The 20,505-nt window shown below is 33.7% G+C and overlaps 1 long non-coding RNA gene across 1 annotated transcript in view; it reads left to right on the top strand.

Annotated features, from left to right (window-relative positions):
- LOC110256450 (uncharacterized) overlaps nt 1–20,505 on the top strand; it is a 966,327-nt gene that overhangs the window by 650,741 nt on the left and 295,081 nt on the right. The gene's annotated exons all lie outside the window — the stretch shown is intronic.

Below are 20,505 nucleotides of genomic sequence, written 5' to 3'. Positions count from 1 at the left end.
GAAACCAAGTGAGAGAACAAATACACAGTTATATTTATACTGATTGAATAGTTCAGGCAATATGTTTTCAGCAGAGAGGTTTTGGTAACTAGATCCTTAGGTTGCTGCAATAAAATATGAGGATTCTGGATGAAAAAAGATTTTTTGAAACACTGTAGAAATGATAAAATCTGTAGAGATTTTGAAAAGAGCCCCCAAACCCAGCCATCTGGGTCTTAATCACAATAATGTTGCTTTCCTAAATGTTCTTACTACTTACTCACTCCTCCTCTCTCCCCTTCTCCATTCTGTTCATCTTGGTCTTTGCCTATGGATCATTTTATACTTAATCTCTGTTTCGTATTTTTCTCTTAATGAAAACTTTCTCCTAATTGAATATATTAGGGATTGTTAGAAACACTCAGAGTGAACAGCTACCTTTCCTTGATTAATAAATTACCAATTTTTCTAGAGATTCTCATTCTAAGTGAAGTAAATCAGAAAGAGAAAGAGTTCCCGTCGTGGAGCAGTGGTTAACGAATCCGACTAGGAACCATGAGGTTGCGGGTTCGGTCCCTGCCCTTGCTCAGTGGGTTAACGATCCGGCATTGCCGTGAGCTGTGGTGTAGGTTGCAGACGCGGCTCGGATCCCGCGTTGCTGTGGCTCTGGCGTAGGCCGGTGGCTGCAGCTCCGATTAGACCCCTAGCCTGGGAACCTCCATATGCCGCGGGAGCGGCCCAAGAAATAGCAACAACAACAACAACAAAAAAAAAAAAAAAAAAAAGAAAGAGAAAGACATACCATATGATATCACTTACATATGGAATCTAAAATATGGCACAAATGAACCTATCTACAAAACAGACTGACAGACATGAAGAGCAGACTTGTCATTGCCAAGGGGGAGGGGAAGGGACTGAGAGTTTAGGGTCAGTATATTATATTTAGAATAGATAAGAAATGAGGTCTTTCTGCATAGCACAGTGAACTGTACACAATCTCTTGGAATACAACATGAAGGAAGATAGTATGAGACAAAGAATGTATACATACATGTATATATGTATGACTAGGTCACTGTGCTGTACAGCAAAAATTGACACAACACTGTAAATCAACTATACTTTAATTTTAAAAATTAAAAAAATATCAATTTTTCTAAATTGTTCCATATACTAATACAGTGAGTGTATTTCCCATGAGAGTAAATTTAGTAACAAAAAGAAATCAATAAACTGCCTTCAAAAAAGTGTTAAAACTCATTTATGTTTTTTCGATTTTTTTTCCCAGTGAGAATATTTTGTAACTCACCTCTTAGCCCTGAGGTAACCTCAAACTCTTTGAATCTAAGGTCAACTATGAGCTTTTTGTAAAAATGTAAATTTGTCCATGCTTTTAACATAATAGTCCATTAGACTCAGGCTTGGTACACATCTTTAGAGTCACTCAGATCTGAGGCAGCATAAAGAAGTGTTGGGGGCGATTTTGATTTTTTTGGCACCTTAGTGTAGTCTTCCTGAAATAAGTGAAATCATTGTTAGGCATTCAAAGCACTATAAAAATGGATGAAACTTCCTGAATTTTATGCTTTTTGTGATGCATCTTTGTCAGAATGAGAACTAAGAGAACTTTGTTAATCCTCTCCCAAAATGTTGCTCACAGAAAAGACTGTAATGCAAGAAACTGAATATATTTAACAGAAGTTTTTGGCACTGTCAAAGTGAAAACTGCAGCTCGTCCTTGATTTACAATGGAGTCAGATCCTGATTAAACCTATTTGTAAATTGAAGATTTTGTAAGGTGAACTATCCCAAGACGGGGATCATCTGTACTGGACAAAATTAAACAGGCAAGGAAGACTTGATTTAAGGCCAGCTGCAGTAGGGAAGAAAGGCCATAAGGAGTCTGAATTCAGCTCTATTGAAAGTGCTGGTGTGAGCTAGTTGAAGAGCACTGGAGGATTTAGGAAGAAAGGTGATCAATAGGATATTTCCAAGCACCTTGAATTATTCCTAAGTTTGGAAGTTTGTTGTTTTTTGTTTGTTTGTTTGTTTTTTTGTGATTAGGACATCTGCATTTGCTAATTCAAATTAGAATCCTGTCCTCCCACAGAAACTACAAGATATATAACTATCTTCCTTCACAGTTATATTGTAAAAAGACAGTCCCTAGGTCCTTGAGAAAGGCACTCCTGGATTGTGATGCTGGCAAGAAGCTTTCAAAAATATTTACACCTCAACGGGATAGAGAAAGAATACAATTACAAATTTTCTAAAGTAAACGCTCAAAGAAAAGTGACGCCAGGGAAGAGAGTCTAAGTTTTAGTCAAGCTGAGGGTAAGTTAAAGCCTTCTTGGTAAGTACATTGAAATACTACAGGGCATAAAACAACATTAAGATATATGAGGATCTATTACTCCTCTAGAGACAACATCAGAAAAGGTAATAAGTCTTCTCATAAACTATCCTTTTTGGCAACCATTGTAACACAATCCTGGGCTAGATCTGGTTCTAGAGAAAGATTCCTTTGTTAAACTGAAACTCTGTGGCTTTTTTTAGGACATATCTCAGCTTTGCAGTTTAGAAGAGAGACCAGAGTCACTTAGTGGTCAAAATGCAGCTGCTCAAAGCTGGAAATGTGGTTGATTTCAACTGATAACAAGATAGCCAGAAGCTTTTAAGTCAACCAAAAATCATTTACATCTTTTTGTTATTCCGTTGTACACATGTTTAAGTATAAAAAGCCATCTTATAGTCTTTTTTGAACAAAAGGAACTTTAAGCAACTTAATATATGTAAGCATTTTAACGATATTAAAAAAAGCTTTGCTAAGAGTTTGTCTTGAAAAGCAAATTGAACTTATTTTCAAAAGTCTTATACAAGTTTAATTAGTTTTTATGGGGAAAAAAAGAGGAGGTGACTTCTACATCACTTTTGCTTAATTAATGATCCTGTTGCCCCTTTGTTTAAGTATTGTCTTCATGTAAACACAGATTTAGAGGGAATTTGGAGAAAGGATGGAAACATACCTAATTGTTGTTTTGATTTGAAATCTCTTTACACCACCTGAAGTGGAATAATGCAGTTCTTTATTTATATTCTTTGGATGCAAAGAGATAAATCCTCCTAGATTAAGTTCAGAAAATACAAGGGATCAAGATTTCATTTCAAAGAAATAAATGAAAAGCATAGATTTACAATAGCAGCCATAGAATTTCAGAGAAAACTCTGGGTAAAATTAGCTTTTTTTTTAAAAGGAGGCTAAAAATCATTCAAAGAAATAGTTTTAAATAGTGGAGAATTCAAGTGGGACTGTAATTAACTAAAATTGTCTAAAGTTAACCACCTGAACCAACAAGATCACATGAACATTTCAAATGAAATATCTGAGAGAATATAATTAACTTTCTTTAAACATTCAGATCTGAGAGAAAATAGATGTATGAATTATTATCTAAGTTTTGAAACTTATTCTTTAAATTCTTTCCATTTAGCTAACTGGGAACATTCTAATCTCATAGCATAATAAGACAGAATTTACATTTATATTATCATCAGAGCAAATTCCTTTGGTAAAATGTTGTTAAATACTTGGTAGATTTATATCTTTCTGATTCTAAAATACTGGAAACTCTCTTCTGAATCATGTTTGTAATTTGCATGACAATATTATCACATAAGTAGGTTACTTACAGAAAAAGTGAAACAGTTGCTTCAGTGAAAAAGTTGTATAACATAAGCAGGTTTTTTCATAGAGACTTTACATCTTTTGTATTAGTTTCCTATTTCTCCTGTAACAAATTAGCACAAATGTAGGGGCTTAAAAAAACATACTTTTTTTTTTCCTTTTAGGGCTGCACCTGCAGCATATGGAGGTTCACAGCCTAGGGGTCAAATTGCAGCTATAGCTGCTGGCCCATGCCACAGCCACAGAAATGCAGAATCCGAGCCGTGTCTGCAAACTACACCACAGCTCATGGCAACTCCAAGCTCATGCAATGCCAGATCCTTAACCCACTGAACAAGGCCAGGGATCAAACCGACATCCTCATGGATGCTAGTCAGATTCGTTAACCGTTGATCCATGATGGGAACTCCAAAAATGTACATTTATCATTTCACATTTCTGGAGTTCAAATGGTGTCAGCAGGCTTGCATTCCTTTCTGGATAGCAATGGCCAGTTCATTCTCTCTCACATCCCACACTCTGACAATTACTCTTTGGGCTTCATCTTCCACATTTAAAGAATCCTTATGATTACATTGGACCTACCTCAATAAACTAGGATAATCTATATTTCAAGCTCATCCAGTTAGCAACCATCTGAAACCTAATTAATTCCTAATTCCTTCTTGCCATGTAACCTAACATATGCACAGGTTCTTGTGCTTTAAAGTGTTGACATCTTTCAGGGTGTGCGGTTGGGGCCTTTATTATTTCTATTCTTCACAGATTCTTAGCTGGGCCTAATCCTACATGAACACTTCCTGTTTATAAAGGGGCTGGAGAAAGTATAACAGCTTCATTTTTCCTCAGGGAACAGATGGTTTCTAAGCAAACGGCACTGGAAGTTGACATGGGAGGTATTCTTATGTTGTACAAATTAGGAATCATTTTCCTCTTCCTAGGAAATGGATTTGTTGCGTTATCTCCATTGATACAGGTAAAGAATGACTATCTCCAATCTAGATGGTCTGGTGGGATAGTTAGTGGTGGTGGCTATTGCATGTAGTGGGCATTTACTCTTCACTTTCCAAAATGTTAGTCTTCATCTTTAATTTTGTTCTGCTTTGAGATGTGACTGAAAGTTCTTAAGATCTTGGGTTCTGATAGTGTAAATATTCATAAATCCTGATTTCCTCAGCATTTAATTTTTACCCCTTCTCCCTTTCTCCTTTCTTCTTCTTAAAGATTCCATGGCTGTCCTATAACAGATACATTTCTCATATTTTTCCCATTCTCTATTTCTATTTGGGGGATAGTTGCTTAACATAGTGAAAACAAACATAAATGCACAAAGCCTCAAACAACAATAGCAACAAAAAATGCCAGGGGTTGCCACAAGCGATGACAAATAAGATATAGCCTAGATAAAACATCTATTAAAGAATGCCATAAATATTTTTAAATTCTTTGTTTCCTAAATGAGAGAATTGATGCCATTTTAAAAGTCATGTCGAAGTTCACATGGTAAAATAGCAGCCAAATCAGACTTAGACTTCAGTGTTCTTAATTATATGTAACATTCATTTGACAAAATACCAAATTTGGTGAAGTATTAAAAAAAAAAAAGGGCATGGAGAGAAGTGTTGCAAAAGCCTTTACCGTTAGTGCTGCTTCACAACAGTCAATGAAATTCCAGCAACACTGTTTCAGATCTGATGAACACCATATAAATCTGTCTGCACTTGATAAATATTACCATTTTGAAATGATTCCTTTAATGATATTTTCACAGGCTCTTAATGGTTGTGGTTGAAAGAGCCTACTTCACCTCGCCTGAAGTGTCATAATTCATGCCTTAGCCACTGTTTATTCTTCTAGTTTGATGGCCTCTTGTTGACTTTAAGTATAGCCTGCCTGCTTTTTCAAACCTTTCATTTAATATATCACACGGCATGATATGATTACACAATACTGAAAGCCTGCGGTCATAAATGCCACTTCCATAATTATATAACCTGCTGTCCTTCATACATAGGAAAGCTCCAGAAACAGAAACAGTTGAGCATTTATAAGGAATGCAGCACACGTTCCTTTCCAGCATTATTTATGTGACATAAAAGTTAGAATTTATGAAACAAGTTGCAAAATAAAAAATGGAAGGTAAAAGTTTACTGAACATATAACTCTCATGAAAATGTTGATTTACTCCTAATAAGAAAGATAATGGATTAAAATAATTATATTCTGGTTTGACAGAATTAACTCCAAAGTGAATCAATACATATATGTTTGTTATTTGGTGTAGCAATTATGAATTATTTATATAAAACATGGTAATAATTTCCATCCCTTTTGACTGTAATACAGTTTTAGCAGATTTCATTGTCACAACTGTATAATAGCAAATACTTATTTTTGTGGAGAATATTAGCACCATTTCATCATCCTTACAAAATTACTCTTTTCATACTTAACGTTAGCATTTGCTCTCGTGAACATATTGTCAGTTATTTAGTGATATTAAACATAATGCTTATTGTGTTTTTAAAATATTTCACGTCTAAATTTCTCTCCCAGTGACTACTCCATAATTTACTAAAACATTTCCCACTGACTACAAATTTAGCTAATATCTAATTTTTATTCTTATAAAAAATTCTATATTGAATATCTGCATTATTAAAACTGGTCCTTTTATATAAATAATTTCTTATGATGAATTTTCAGAAGTAGTCTACTGAGTAAAAGAGCCTGATATTTTTAACACTTTTAGATTCAGGTTTAGATATTGATTTTCTATTAGTGTTTGAAATAAATTGTTATTTGTTATAAACCCTATGACCTGTTATTCACAATTGAAAATTAGGGTAACATTAAGTTTTCAAAAGAAGAAATGTTTGCAGTTTTTGTTTTACACTTTAAGATTGAAAACATATTTATGTATTCTAGGGTAACTGTAGGAATAGAACTTGGAGCTAAATATCATCTCATTCACATGTAATTAGAGTTGATTTATTTTTGAGTTCAAATATTAATGAGCAATACATATTTTATATCACAGAATTTCTATTGTCTAATACAATTAAAAGATTATTAAAAATAAACTGCAAAGAAGGCTTAGAATAAAATGACCTTTAGGAATTATAGAGACATTAAATATTAGACCAATTTTCCAGATATTAAAAGCAAATGCTTATTTTAGTAAATTTATGAAGTAAAGCATGTATTACCTGATCACTCCACTGCTAGAAAAATCATAAGGAATTAGTCATCTTTTACATGCTCTGGGAAAACCAGGATATATGTACATAGTGTCTTGCATAATTGTGGGATTAAAATATGGACGCATTTTTCATAAAGATTGCTGTTTTTTTATTTTTGTATTCTTTCTTATTCTTCTTTACAGTTTTAAGGCCTGATCACCACAGTGGGTTGAATAGATCCACATAAAATCTCCATGGGAATTGGTAATAATGTGTGACTACATTTGTCTCTAATTTTATTTAGCTAATTTCCCTAACACCTACTTCTTTCTACTGAATAAATTACAAGCCTCCTCTGGAGCCATTAGACAAAGCTTGGAACAAATGATGGATTTTTTATCTGCCATCAATAAGTTAGTCTATGCAGATTTTTTCTTTTTATTTAAATAGAGATCTGCTGAGCTAATTACCTATATATATTCATATATATGTCTAAATATAAAGGGGGATAGGTAATTCCAAGAGAATTTGAAGTGACTCCTTGTTATTTATTGACAATGCCAAGAAAAGTTTTCTAGCTTACTTGAAATATTCAAATTCTGCCAGAGGAAATAAATAGAATAAGTCTTAAGATTATGATGATTAAAATCTAAAGGTGCCCCTAGAATTCAACTAATTTCCTCTTTGCTTGTCCATTTCCTGTTTTTAGGCATTTATCACTATCAGGTTTTGTATTAATTCTATAAGAATGATTTTAGCACTAATTATTTAAGTTAAATCCAAATCATATCAATCTGAAAATATATCAGTTTTATTCAGTGCTGGGAAAGAGTGTTCTAAGTTTCTTTTTGAATGTTTTTATGCATATATTAGGTGGAGTTTCTATTCCACTAAAATTCCTAGGTCTTATAGATTACAACTTTTAGCCCCTACCTTATATCTTTTAGCTTTTCTCTATCCTCATATAATTCTTATAGTTGCTCCTACTCTCTTCTCTACCTCTGGAAAACTATTTTAAAGAATTTGAGCCTGAGAAGGATTTAAAGTCTATATTCTGGAAACTTTGGAGATAAAGGGAAAATCTCATGTATGATTGGCAATCTGGGATGGAAGGCAGAAGATGGATGTTCTCAATACTTACTACTGAAAAATTATATTCATTTTAAAAAAGTATCTTTTGCATTTTATTAGGAGCTTTTTATTATGCATGTGGTTTGTTGTATTCATGCATTCATGAAAGGTATTCATGGTATTTACTGCTCCTTGTGCTTTGCTTTGCCTGTCTTCTCATGTAGAAAGCCAAAGCTGTGCTAAATATATTTTATTAAAAATCCCAAAGAATATTTTTTAGGAAGAGTTTCAGACAACTTTTGTTTGCCTTATTATTTCCTATCAAAATAAAGTAACAATCAGAAAAATGAAAGAATAGTTATTTGAATGTGGGCCAAAATAGTTTACATGTATTTATTTTACTAGATATATAAACCAAAAAAAAATTTTTGATTGTAAATTGCTGTGAACATAGTCTTTTTTAAACTATATTTTGAGTAAGAATGAAGCTTTGACTTATTATTCTTTAATTTGTATGTTAATAGTACTTTTATTTTGGCCATTATGATTATCAATATTTTCTAATATTAACTAATGCAGTATTGGGTATATTGGAGCCCAAAAATTGAATTGATTGCCTAGTGGGTTTTTCATATAAGCTTATCTTATAAAAGTTCAAACAATGAATATGTATAGTGTTTGTAATTCTCACATATGTGCTAAGGCCTTGCAAATTCAAACACTTCTTTTTAGTAATGTTCAGAGTCTCTGCAAATGTTGATTTGCAATTACACATGGAGAAAACAAGTGTCCAAGTATTCTTTTTAATTATATCAGGTTTTTGTTTTGTCATAAATGGGAAAGATTTTATCATGAGACCAGATAAATCTGGGTTCAAATCTCAACCCTACCTGAAATCATTCTATAATTTAGACAAATCATATTACTGTTTTTAACCTTTTATTTCTCATTTATACAATATTAATAAAAATGCCTAGTTTATGGTTTGTTTAAAGGGTTAAGTAAAAGAATTCTCAATGATTATTTTTTCATTTTATTTTCTTTCCAAGTTTCAGTATAATGGTTATCATTTCCCATACAACAAACCATATTAAGTCGTTTAAGTCATTGAGTATTTTCTAGGTGAAGGTTTTCTAATCCAAAAGTTCTTCTACATAGACCTAGGGAGCATCTGGCTTTTATTCCCCATGAGTTTCATCCTGTTTTTTCACAAGGAGTCTATATTGCCTTGGTGAGTGAAAAAGTAACTGCACATAAAACACTCTTTGGCCAAGATTTGTCTTTTCTTAGAAGTGCTACCATCAATTGATCCATCATCATTAGCTCTATAATGACCAGCATTGATTACAGCATGAGGTTTAGTTCTACAAGGATTCAGGTGGTATCACACTTCCTCCTTAGTTAAAAGATTTGAATTTTCCCCTATCTTCCCAAGGGATTTTGTTCAAATGAAAATATACTATAACAGAACTGCAATTGATTTATAGAATTAAGCATTTGGAATAGCTCTGAGCACACGGCTAGAGACGTATTATTTGTGGAAAAAATAGAAAACTATGGTCATTAAAAAGGACTGCGAAGCCAAGGTGCCTTTGCCTTTTCATAATTAAAATGAGTGATTCGAAGAACCTTCACAAACAAGAAAAAAAAAATTTTCTAGATCCCTTCATAAGTAAATTCGAACGCTTTCATACACCTAATTGGAACTGTGGTTGAAATATAAAGAGCTGTTTCCTTTTGTGGACTGTTTTCTCTGTTAGTGAATCTGAACTAATTTATTGATCGAAATGAAAGCAAATAAATTCTGTATTTAAAAAATGGTGGTAGAGGTGCCTGCCAGTGAAGGGAACTGCTGGAAGCCAGCAACAGATTTGATTCACATGGAGAAGCAGGCTTCTTTACATTTGTAACCGAGTTTGAGGCCAGGTCCTGAAAGCCTATTTCAAATAAAGACTGTGTTATTAGATGACTCCTTGATAGAAATTCTACTTGAAGTTTTGAGTCACAATTGGACAGGTTTGTATTTTGACAGGTAACATATGATCCAACTAAACACATAGTCCTGACTCAGACAGACTAGAAATATACTTTTGTTTTTGTGCTATCTGTAACAAAATGAATTTGATAAGGGAATCTAAGGAGACTGCCTTGACAACATCATTTCGCTTTTTTAAAACAACCTCTTTTCATCTAATCTTTTGGAGATCTAGTGTCTCAAAAATGATTTTTTTGGTGGCCATTTTTTCATAGTGACCCTCAACTAACATTCAGAGAATTTTTCCCCCTACCATACATGATAGGAAAATAATACAGCTCTAAATTGTATTTAAGTCATGGATTAAGCTAATCTTGAACCTAAACTGAATTATCTAAATTGTGATCGAGTGAACTTTTCCATTTAAGAGATTTTAGAACCAGATTGAAGAGAGGAGATAGAAGAATTACTTGACGTGGATAAACAAGGCTTGAAAATTTCTTTGCTCTAAAATTTTTCTCCTGTACACTTTAAAGAGATAAAAGTGATTGATTTAGGACTTCCCGTGTGGCTCACAACATAACTACTCGGTGTTGTTTCTACAGTGGCTGTGGCTCAACCCCTGGCTGGGGAATTTCGATATGCTGCAGGTGTGACCACTTGTTTAAAAAGAAAGAGAGAAAAAAAGTGGTTGATTTATATACAATACAAATTTATTAAATAGATTCACTTTTTTTTCCATGTACTTATCAGAGATGAGCAGTCCTAATGAGACATTTGTTGTGACTGCCATGTGTGTAGTCATGTGTGTGGTGCTCTGACTGGGTGGAGGCAATGAGCATTTTTTACCAGGTGTGGCAGTCCTACCTAGTAGTAGAAGGCAGAGACTCATGGGGTTCAGGAATTCTGAGACTGACAATAGAGTACATCTCCCCTCTCCTGGGGCACTACCATTAGCAAAAAGGAAATGGAAGGGAGAACAGAGCATTGGAAGAGGAATAACCAGATCACCTTGTGAAAAAATGTGAAATTATGTTCCAATCTTCAACTTCAATGAAGCCTTTAAGTACAATTACACCATGAGTGAAGTTGTTGATACCACCATTTACCTGATTACTTTCACTAAGATTGTGTCTCAATATTTGGAGGGAGCAGAATGGTGTAGTATTATTAAAATGGCTGAAAATGTAGAGATAGATTTAAACACCATACATATACACACACTCATTCCCACACACATATGTGCTCATTTTCTGATGTGGATTCTTCATCATTCTTTAAAATAAATGTTCACCTTTCCTTTCCTCTCAAATTATTCCCCCTGGTATTACCAATCATCTTCTCTGAATGTGGTATGTTTATCTATCTGGAAACTCAGTTTAGGTGATTTATCTTTTGGCTGGTTTCTCCAACCATGATCATTTCCCCCATTTCCCTCCCTGGGAAATCGTGATTCTATTTTTTCCTGAACCATGGTTCTTGCCCCTCTGTGTTGAGTATCTTTAGTCTTGCTTTTATCAGTAACAAGTATTTGTAACTTTTTTTGATTTTTTTTTTTTTTTTTGCTTTTTAGGGCCACAGCCAGGCGGCATATGGATGTTGCCAGGCTAGGGGTCTAATCGGAGCTGTAACTGCCAGCCTACACCACAGCTATAGCAACATCAGATCCAAGCCACATCTGTGATCTACACCACAGCTCATGGCAATGCTGGATCCTTAACCCACTGAGCAAGGCCAGGGATCAAACCGGCAACCTCATGGTTCCTAGTTCGATTTGTTTCCACTGGGCCACAACGGGAACTCCTGGTCACTTTATGATAAATTTTTCCTTGTCCTCTAGGACTCAACAATGTATCAAAAATAATTTATACAAACTAGTCCAATACCACATTGACCTTATGACTGAACCCAAGGAAAATTTCTACTGGCACTGCTTCAAAGAGCAGATTCTGTTAATAGTGGCAAATATAAGAATTACCATAGTGATAATTACCCTCACACATCATATTATTTTGGATGTAATTGCCATTGCCATAAAATTAAAAAAAAACTACAAAGTAAGAAATCAATTTAACAATCAACCAAAAGTAGAGTTCTATCAACATAAATACAAGGTAACATACTTGGCAGCCAGTAAAAACATGACATCTGAATGAGAAAATGCTGGCAGGGTATACAATATATTATCAAAAAAAAAACCAAAAAACCTTAACATTCTTTGGTTTCTGATATATTGTTTCCACTACAAATGCCATTAAATTGTGCAGAAATAAAATATTTTGAAAATTAAGAAATTTTAAAAACTCAACAGTATTCACTTAGTTTCATGTGGAAATTAGCAATTTGGTATCCTATTTTTCAATATTTTGTCATCAGCTTTTATGTAATCCATGTTGAATTTGAACAAATGTGTTGGAAAATAAACTCATAAAGATTACTACTATTAATTCCTTGCTCATAGTATATCTTTAACTTTTACTTCAAATAATTATGAAATTGTCTTTTTTAAATGGAACACTTCAGAAACTATTCTACTTGTCCCCATATAGTTTGAAATAAAATTTATTTTATTTTCCAATATAAATAATAATATTTAGGAGGAAGTACTCCCATTTTTATTATGGACACACTTTCTCATAATGACAAAAACATTTTGCAAAACCACTTTCATAGTATTAATTATTATATAGGTCAGATAAACTTTGTAACTAAGTTTTGGACATAAGACCTCCTTTCATTGAGTCACATATTGAGAATTTTTGGAAATTAAAACAAGTCATGGTGTCTTTGTGACATTAGGCAAGTCACTCAACTTAACTTCCTACGGCTTGGGTTTATTTCCCTAAAACCTTAAAGCAAAGCCAAATAATATATTTAATTGTAAACCCTCACTTTCACATGGAGATCCTGGGCCAGGGATTAGATTCAAGCCACAGTTGCAACCTCTGGCAGTATGCACACCTGTGGCAATGCAGGATCCTTTAACCCAGTATGCCTCGTTGGGAATTAAACCTGCATCCTGGCATTGCAGACATGCTGTAGATCCCATTGAGCCACAGCAGGAACTCCCTCACTATCTTTCTTGAATTGCCCGTTGCTATCAAAAACTGAATCTATTTTTTGCTTATAACCTGTCCCATTTCTCTCTTATAGTGTCCTGTTTTAGAAATTCCTTTCCATCCACCTGTAAATATTGCTAATTATGTGATGTTATGATAGACTAACCAAACTAAGAGGTTCTTGGCTGTGTGTGTGTGTGTGTGTGTGTGTGTGTGTGTGTGTGTGTGTGTGTTAGAAAAGGAGAAAGAGAGAATTTTTACTTCCCCTCCAAAGTTGAGCTCACCTTGACATTAATTCTAAATAAGAAGTGTAAGATGGTTTTACTCTAATCCATGCTCTGCTTCCAAGAAAAGCTAAAGTGAATGTGAAGTGGATTCAGAATGATTTGGCACTAACAGCACGTTTGAAGAGAACCTGCTGAAAGCTGCTGCCAGATCCTATGCAAGCTGGGCATTTTGACTAGGGTTGTGCTGTTGCTTTTATTTCCAACCAGTTTAACATTTAACGACCACTGAAGCTTAGGGCTCACCATCACTGCTGGGACATCCTGAGAGGTTTGATCAGTATTAAGAATTATGTTCCCTTTTTTTCCATTGCATTCTCATTAGTTGTCGAGTCTCTTTCTTAACCTAAATTTTCATTTTACATAATAGTAGTCTTGTGCTTTCTGTTCTTCACTGTTGTTAAGTGATAAATACTAAATTCCTTAGGTATTGAATGATAATAATGTAAAAAATCAAGACATAATGTAAAATTGACTTTACATGTTTGAAAAGACTAGTCTTAGAACTCAAACTATTTTAAAAAATTAACATAGAAGAAAAAGTTTACTTTTTTAGAACAGAAATTAAAGCCATTATTACTTGAAGTGGGATGAAGAAAAATAGAGGACTTAGGGGAAGTAAATGTGGACACAAGTGAAGCTGGGTTCTGTTATAATTATTACCATGCAGATGAAGCAAGACATTCAGTTTTATGCATTTACACATATATATCTTTTTGCTAAAACAAAAACAGTTATCTCTAACCTTCTTCCCTTGTCTGTTGTTTTGAAATATCTCATATTAAGTTTTCTATTTTTTGTTTTTTTTTATCATTTTCCAGAAATTTCATGATTTGGCATATGAGGAATATTGCAATGTCCTTTCAAAGTGCAGATACATATGTATTTTCTGTTGGGTGTAAAGTGCTTTAATATTTGTATTTTTGAAGTTGTTTGTTCCAGGCCTACATTACCAGGCTTCATGAAGACACACAGATTATACTTTAAAGCCTAAGGAAAATAAATTATGGTTGGCCTTCTTCTTTGTGACAGGAAGCTTTCAAAATTTAGTGATCTAGATGTTAGTCCCATTTAATTAAGACTTTTCTACAAAAGTTAACTATGGTGCATACTATTCTATGCTTAGATACTAATTACTACTAATTAACAACTTCCTTCAAAATTGCTTTTTTATATTATTGGATAATCACAAGTATTTGATAAGTGATTTGGACATTGGATAATTTATTTCAGAAATTATAAATACAAATTTTTGGTTTTCTCTTGTAATTATTAAAACATTCGGGTATTTTATTATATATAAAGTGCATTTTCTTTAGTAAAGGGTACTGAAAGGAAACCTAAAATTAGATAGAAAACATTTAATTCCGTAACAGATTTTGTGGTGCTTTTTTTTCCCCTTTGATTCCTCTTTATTCACAAAAATACTTCAAATAATTTTGTGGTTTGAATGCTATGTTTTAAAATGGATAATTTATTAGTTATTACTTTTACTCTGAATAACATTGATTTATAGGTACTTTTTTTTTATTAAAGTCAATTAAATCATCTCAGAAACAACTCTGTACATGAAAATATTAGGGGCTTTCAGACAACTGTAATTGGGAGAATTTCTTGCAGCATATTGATGGTATCATTGAAAACACATTCACATGTGATACATCTCCAAAGCAACCATAGTAATTGGTTTTAAACACTATCAGAAGTCCTTTATTTTCTAGGTCATATTTCTGACTAAACTTTCAACTTCATAATCTTATTTCCTGACTCCTATAGACATACTTTTGCACTGAGTTCTCTTCTAATTAGTTGTAATTGCCATTGCAAAATTTTTCTTCAGTTCTGACCTCATCACTTCTCCTTTACCAGGTTCTCTTCTGATAAAAAGCAAACTATTCTAATAAGCACCAAGTACCCTGGGCAAGTTGAGTAAGCACAATTAGAGTAATTAATTCCAGCTGTAACAACTCTTTTTGCCTGATAGCTCTGAAAAGCTTGTGAGTTTTAAAACCTGTTCAGTCACAGGAGTTAGATTATGTACAGCATGACACATTACAGCAATGAATAAAAACGAAAATGAAAATGAATGCAATGTATGTTGCTTATCAGATTCAGAAGCAGAGGACAGGAGGGAGTATTAATGAAAAAGTAAAAAAAAAAAAAAAAAAAAAAAACTATGTTGACCACAGCTGAAATAAATGATATATATACCAGATAACATGTGAATCTAAAACTTAGGAAGTCAGTGATATTTTTAATTGTAAGGTTGATAAGGATAAGATCTGGGAAAGGAGGTGTTATGTACTGACTGTACCCCCAAAATTCACAACATAGAAATCTTACCCCTCGATGTGTGGTATTAGGTAGGAGGTGGAGCATTGGGAGGTAATTAGGTTTAGATGAGGTAATGAGACTGATGGGATAAGATCCCTCCTAAGAGAAGGAAAGGACATGTGAAAACTTTTTTCTCTTCCATTTGAGGACACAGGGAGAAGGTAGAGGTCTGCAAGCTGGAAGAGGACCCTTATTGAGAAGTGAATTGGCTGGCACCTTAATCTTGGAATTTCAAGCCTCCAGAACTGTAAGAAATATACTTCTGTTGTTTTAAACCACTGTATAGGGTATTTTGCTAGTGGTAACTGAATCTAAGACAACAGTAGTCTTCTCTATCTTTCTAGGTGTGGTTCATCTGAAGATGCAGTTACAGTCTTAAGTGTGGTCTGTTGTGCTGTTATTTCTTTTGTTAAAAAGTTATGTTTTGAAAATATCATTGAGTATTTTTGAAATCCAGGCTGCTTCATTATCTTATCTGTAAGACAATGGCTTGTGAAACTTGAAAATCTGGGGAATTTTAACCTGTTGTGTTTAAATTTGGAAGACAATCTAAAAGAGATAATCACTAAGATAGTGATCAAATTATTTTACTAATGAAACCATATTTTAGTCAAATGCTGCCATTGGGCTGTGAGTGTATCTGTGAATTTTGTTGGGCCAAATACTTTACTAATTGTATTAGGCAAATGAAGAAAATCAAAGCTAAGTAAATATATAAATAATGCCTTCATTCCTAGTGAAGACCATAAGTCATACTGCTCTAAAGTAAAACTTTCATGGGAGCTGGAATATAGAAATATGATAGGAGAATTGAATCACCCAAGATACTCAAAACAGTTTTGTTGTGCAACATATGTGTTCTTAAAAAATCACTGCTCTATGCAAAATCACAGCATAAAATTTAAAAGGCTTATAGAAAATTGGGATTCGGGACAAAGCACTAAAAAATTTTGTCAATGATATCTAAAAATACAGGATCCTAGTAAAAATAATAGCTTAGTTTTACACACACAAAAAAGTGGTTAAGAAATACACAGTAAATATGGTTCTTTACCTTGGCAAAGATCTGAAGTGTGTGTGTTGAAGTAGGCACCAAAGGATTTCAGTTTGGGAGTTACTATGAAGTAGTGGAAAGAGGTTTAACTGAAATAAATGGGAATTGCAACATCCCATGTGGATGGATGTGACTCACAAGAAATGAGGTGGACTGAGGAAGCTGGAGATGTTTGATGCATACTTTTTATTCATTCTTATAGGGCTCAATTTATCCAGTCACAGTTTTCTGCATTCACTTAATGTTTCTCATGAAGGTGTCTTAAAATCAAACACAAAATTTGTGTTACATTTTCATTTTTTCCCTACTACATGATTCATCTTGTTGGGGAGATGGCTCGGATTATCAGTGTTGGAAAATGAGGCACATGAACATGGGGAGATCTTGACAAGGCTCTTTACTTCTGCAGAAGTGTGTGGGTACTCAAAAAGTGCACACAAAGAAGAAAAGACCCTCCATTTTTATTCCTATCGCAGGCGATGTACCTGTCCCCTTCCCATTGGTCAGGGGAGGGCACACATTCTTCTTGGTTTGCTAATTTGAAACAAATTGTTACTGGGAGAAGAGGAACAGTGGGCATGTTTGCAGGAAGGCAGTTCAGCTGAAATGGGAGCAAAATGGAGTAACCGAGATTTCCTTTCATAGAAAAGACGTTGTGTTACTTTCCACAACCTTGAGACAAATCAGCATTTTAAAAAATCAACATTATAGCAGAACTGACTATACATAGACACACACACCATTATGGCACTCTGTACCTCATTCATGTCTTGAGGTGCAAGCTCGTTTGACCAAAACAGCATCATCTAACTCATTATATATTAGCCATTAATCCGTTTTGTTTTAAATTTAAATTTTATTATTTTTATATTTGTTTTGCTTTTCTTTTTTTTTTTTTTTGCTATTTCTTGGGCCGCTCCCGCGGCATATGGAGGTTCCCAGGCTAGGGGTCAAATCTCGAATCGGAGCTGTAGCTGCCGGCCTACGCCAGAGCCACAGCAACACGGGATCCAAGCCGCGTCTGCAACCTACACCACAGCTCACGGCAAAGCCAGATCATTAACCCACTGAGCAAGGGCAGGAACCGAACCCGCAACCTCATGGTTCCTAGTCGGATTCGTTAACCACTGCGCCACCACGGGAACTCCTGTTTTGCTTTTCTAGTTAGTTACATAAGACCTTATGTGCATGGAGATTTTAGACCAAGTTTGTTTATTTTTATGTCAATAATCTCCTATTTCAACATAATTGAATACAAGTTTCAAGACAATTTTAAAATTTTCAAGTTTAGGATGTAATATATTAGAGTTTTTGTCATCTGTTCTCATTACTATTTTGCTATTGCTTTGTCTCAAATATCAAGACATCCTACCATGCACCTAACAAATATTTGTGCTGAAATAACCTGGTAGATTTAAACAATATTCATTCATTGAAAAATACATTACCCTCCATCTTCCATATCCCTCTCTTTTGGCTTTCAATACCCCATAAGTATTTAAAAGGAAAAATAAGGAAAAGAAAAATGTGAAGATGTTATACATATGGCTATATTCAATTTAAAATTTCTAGAAGTTAGAAATTGTGTTTTTATATTATTTTTGCAAATGTTAGGCTAAAATCAATCTATTCTCTCAAAGCATATCTAGGATTTCTGGAAGATATAATAACTACTTAAATCCAAAAAGGCACCAAGAAAGATATAGTATACATATCATATATTTGATCTTAAATAGTTAATGCAGGTATCAAATCCACAGGATTTTTTCCTAAGGATTATTACAGAGTCTTTTCCATTTTCAAAGAGAATTTGAGAATTAATAACTTTTGGACATTTGAGCAAGTACAAATGCCTTACCTTCATTTTTCAATATTTCAGTTAAGAAGTATTTCTTGGTTTTGAGTCATATATTAATATTGCTCTATTTTTTCACTCCATTATTCTCAGATGAGAGGTGCATTTTGGATCAATATATATTAAGTATCATATATTAAACTGGCCAAGTTTTGTTGAGTTGAAGACAATTTTCTAAGGGAAAGTAATGTATCATCTCATATGTGAGTTTCTGCTAAGAGGTGGTTTAGGTGGTTGTGTTTAACCATCATTGCTGTAAGCCTGATTTAAATTGTTCTAACAAGTAAACCTCACACTTCAACGGAAACATAGAAGTTCTCTGGCATATAAAATTCTAATTTTTATTGCTCTTATTTTCCTGAAAACTAAAGATTGCAAAGCACTCTCCCTTCTTCTTCCTTCCCTCTCTTGCTCCCTCTCTCCTTCCCCTCCTCTTTATCATAGGATATAGAAAGATCTAAATATTTTTGTATATGCTCTAATAGAATGTCTCATATACTTTAGTAGAAACATAAACGTTAAATTATATATGTGTTTATATAAATATAAAACTAGTTTATCTATTTAGCCTCCTTAATTAAAAGAGCATAAACTTTACAGGATGTTTTAATTTAAGGAAGACCTTAAAGGAAAGATACTCATTAAACAAAAAACAAGTGCACTAAATGCTCCTAAGTAAAAATGGATATTAGAGTGAAAAGAATCATATTCTGGATATGAGAATGGTGGTTGGTGAAAGCTGAGATCTGAAACACAAATACATGTTTGTGAGCTTAAGCAGAAGTGAGGTAGAAATCAAGAAAATATATTTCTTACAGATTGAACAGTGTGTATGGATGGCCTTGAGGTAGGGAAGTGGTATAGATAGAAGAACTGAAAGAAATTCATGATAGCTGAGGTGAAGAGAGCTTTCACATGAGTGACATCAAATGAAGCTGAGAGAGGGAGGCAGTATCGAATTAGGCAGAGTTTTAAAGTACAAGGAAGAAATTTGGTCTTTATTTTGAAGACAGTGGAAAACAATCAAAAGGATTTTACTTGGTGGTTGACATGGACAAATATATATATAATAAAATATCACAGTATCAAAAATGGACGGGGAAATAAAGTGAGGAGGTGGGAATATCATTTAACAAGCCATAGCATCAGGAGAATGTGATTGACCTGATCATGGTATATCCATGTAGCATTCTGTGACATAAAAAACACTGTGACTAGACTCATGGAATGGCTGTAGATATGGAGAGCACTAGACATGAAAAAAGATAATTTGCTTTTAAGTCAAGAACTGGGACTTGCTACTGTGTTGTAGAAGCAAAGACACTCTCTATTAATGGTATATTGGAGCCCATATATCCATATATCCTTTGTTGAGATGCAAAGGAAAATCTCAACATCTGTGAGAATAGATGCAAAGGGAAATTCCAAAATATCTTGGAAAATATTTCCTGGAAAATTATTTGATTAAAACTTGAAAATCTTACTGGTATCCTTGGGGTTAATGAATACTAATGTAGCTATAGATACACTAAATGAAATGCTGACCAGCAGCTCCATTTTGAATTGAGGGTCAGTATCTGCTCTTTCCAAGAGACCAGTTTGCTGTGAAATAACTAAGGTGTAATTATCTCTCACTAGCACCACAGATTACTTGCCTATTGTATATTAAAACAACAACAGCAACAACAAAAAACTAGTAATCAGAAAAAGCTCTTCATTTTGTGGACATGGAAAGGAAACATGCAGTTTTGTTTTATCAAGACAAACTATATTGATTTTTAATTTTGTAAATAGATTGTGAACCAAAATCAAATCTAAATTAATGTATCCATAAGATTCAAGTCATTTCTGTTTAATCATCATGCCACACACTACCCTGAAGAATCACAGCATGTTTATGAGTTTGCTTCCCAGATATATTACTATTTTAAATATTTTCTTTAGTGGAAAACTCTTTGTTTTTAGTTTATTTTATAAACAAATTATTCTGAATATGAGTTTTACTGTTGGTCATCTGTTTGAAC

The sequence above is a fragment of the Sus scrofa genome, chromosome 13 (genome assembly GCF_054392235.1).
Source record: "Sus scrofa isolate SSC_HxYL_T2T_F1_AM1 chromosome 13, Sscrofa_HxYL_maternal_Yorkshire_Landrace_v2.0, whole genome shotgun sequence".
NCBI lineage: Eukaryota > Metazoa > Chordata > Mammalia > Artiodactyla > Suidae > Sus > Sus scrofa.
The sequence above is the reverse complement of the archived record's forward strand: the minus strand, read 5'-3'. Positions and strand labels throughout refer to the sequence as shown.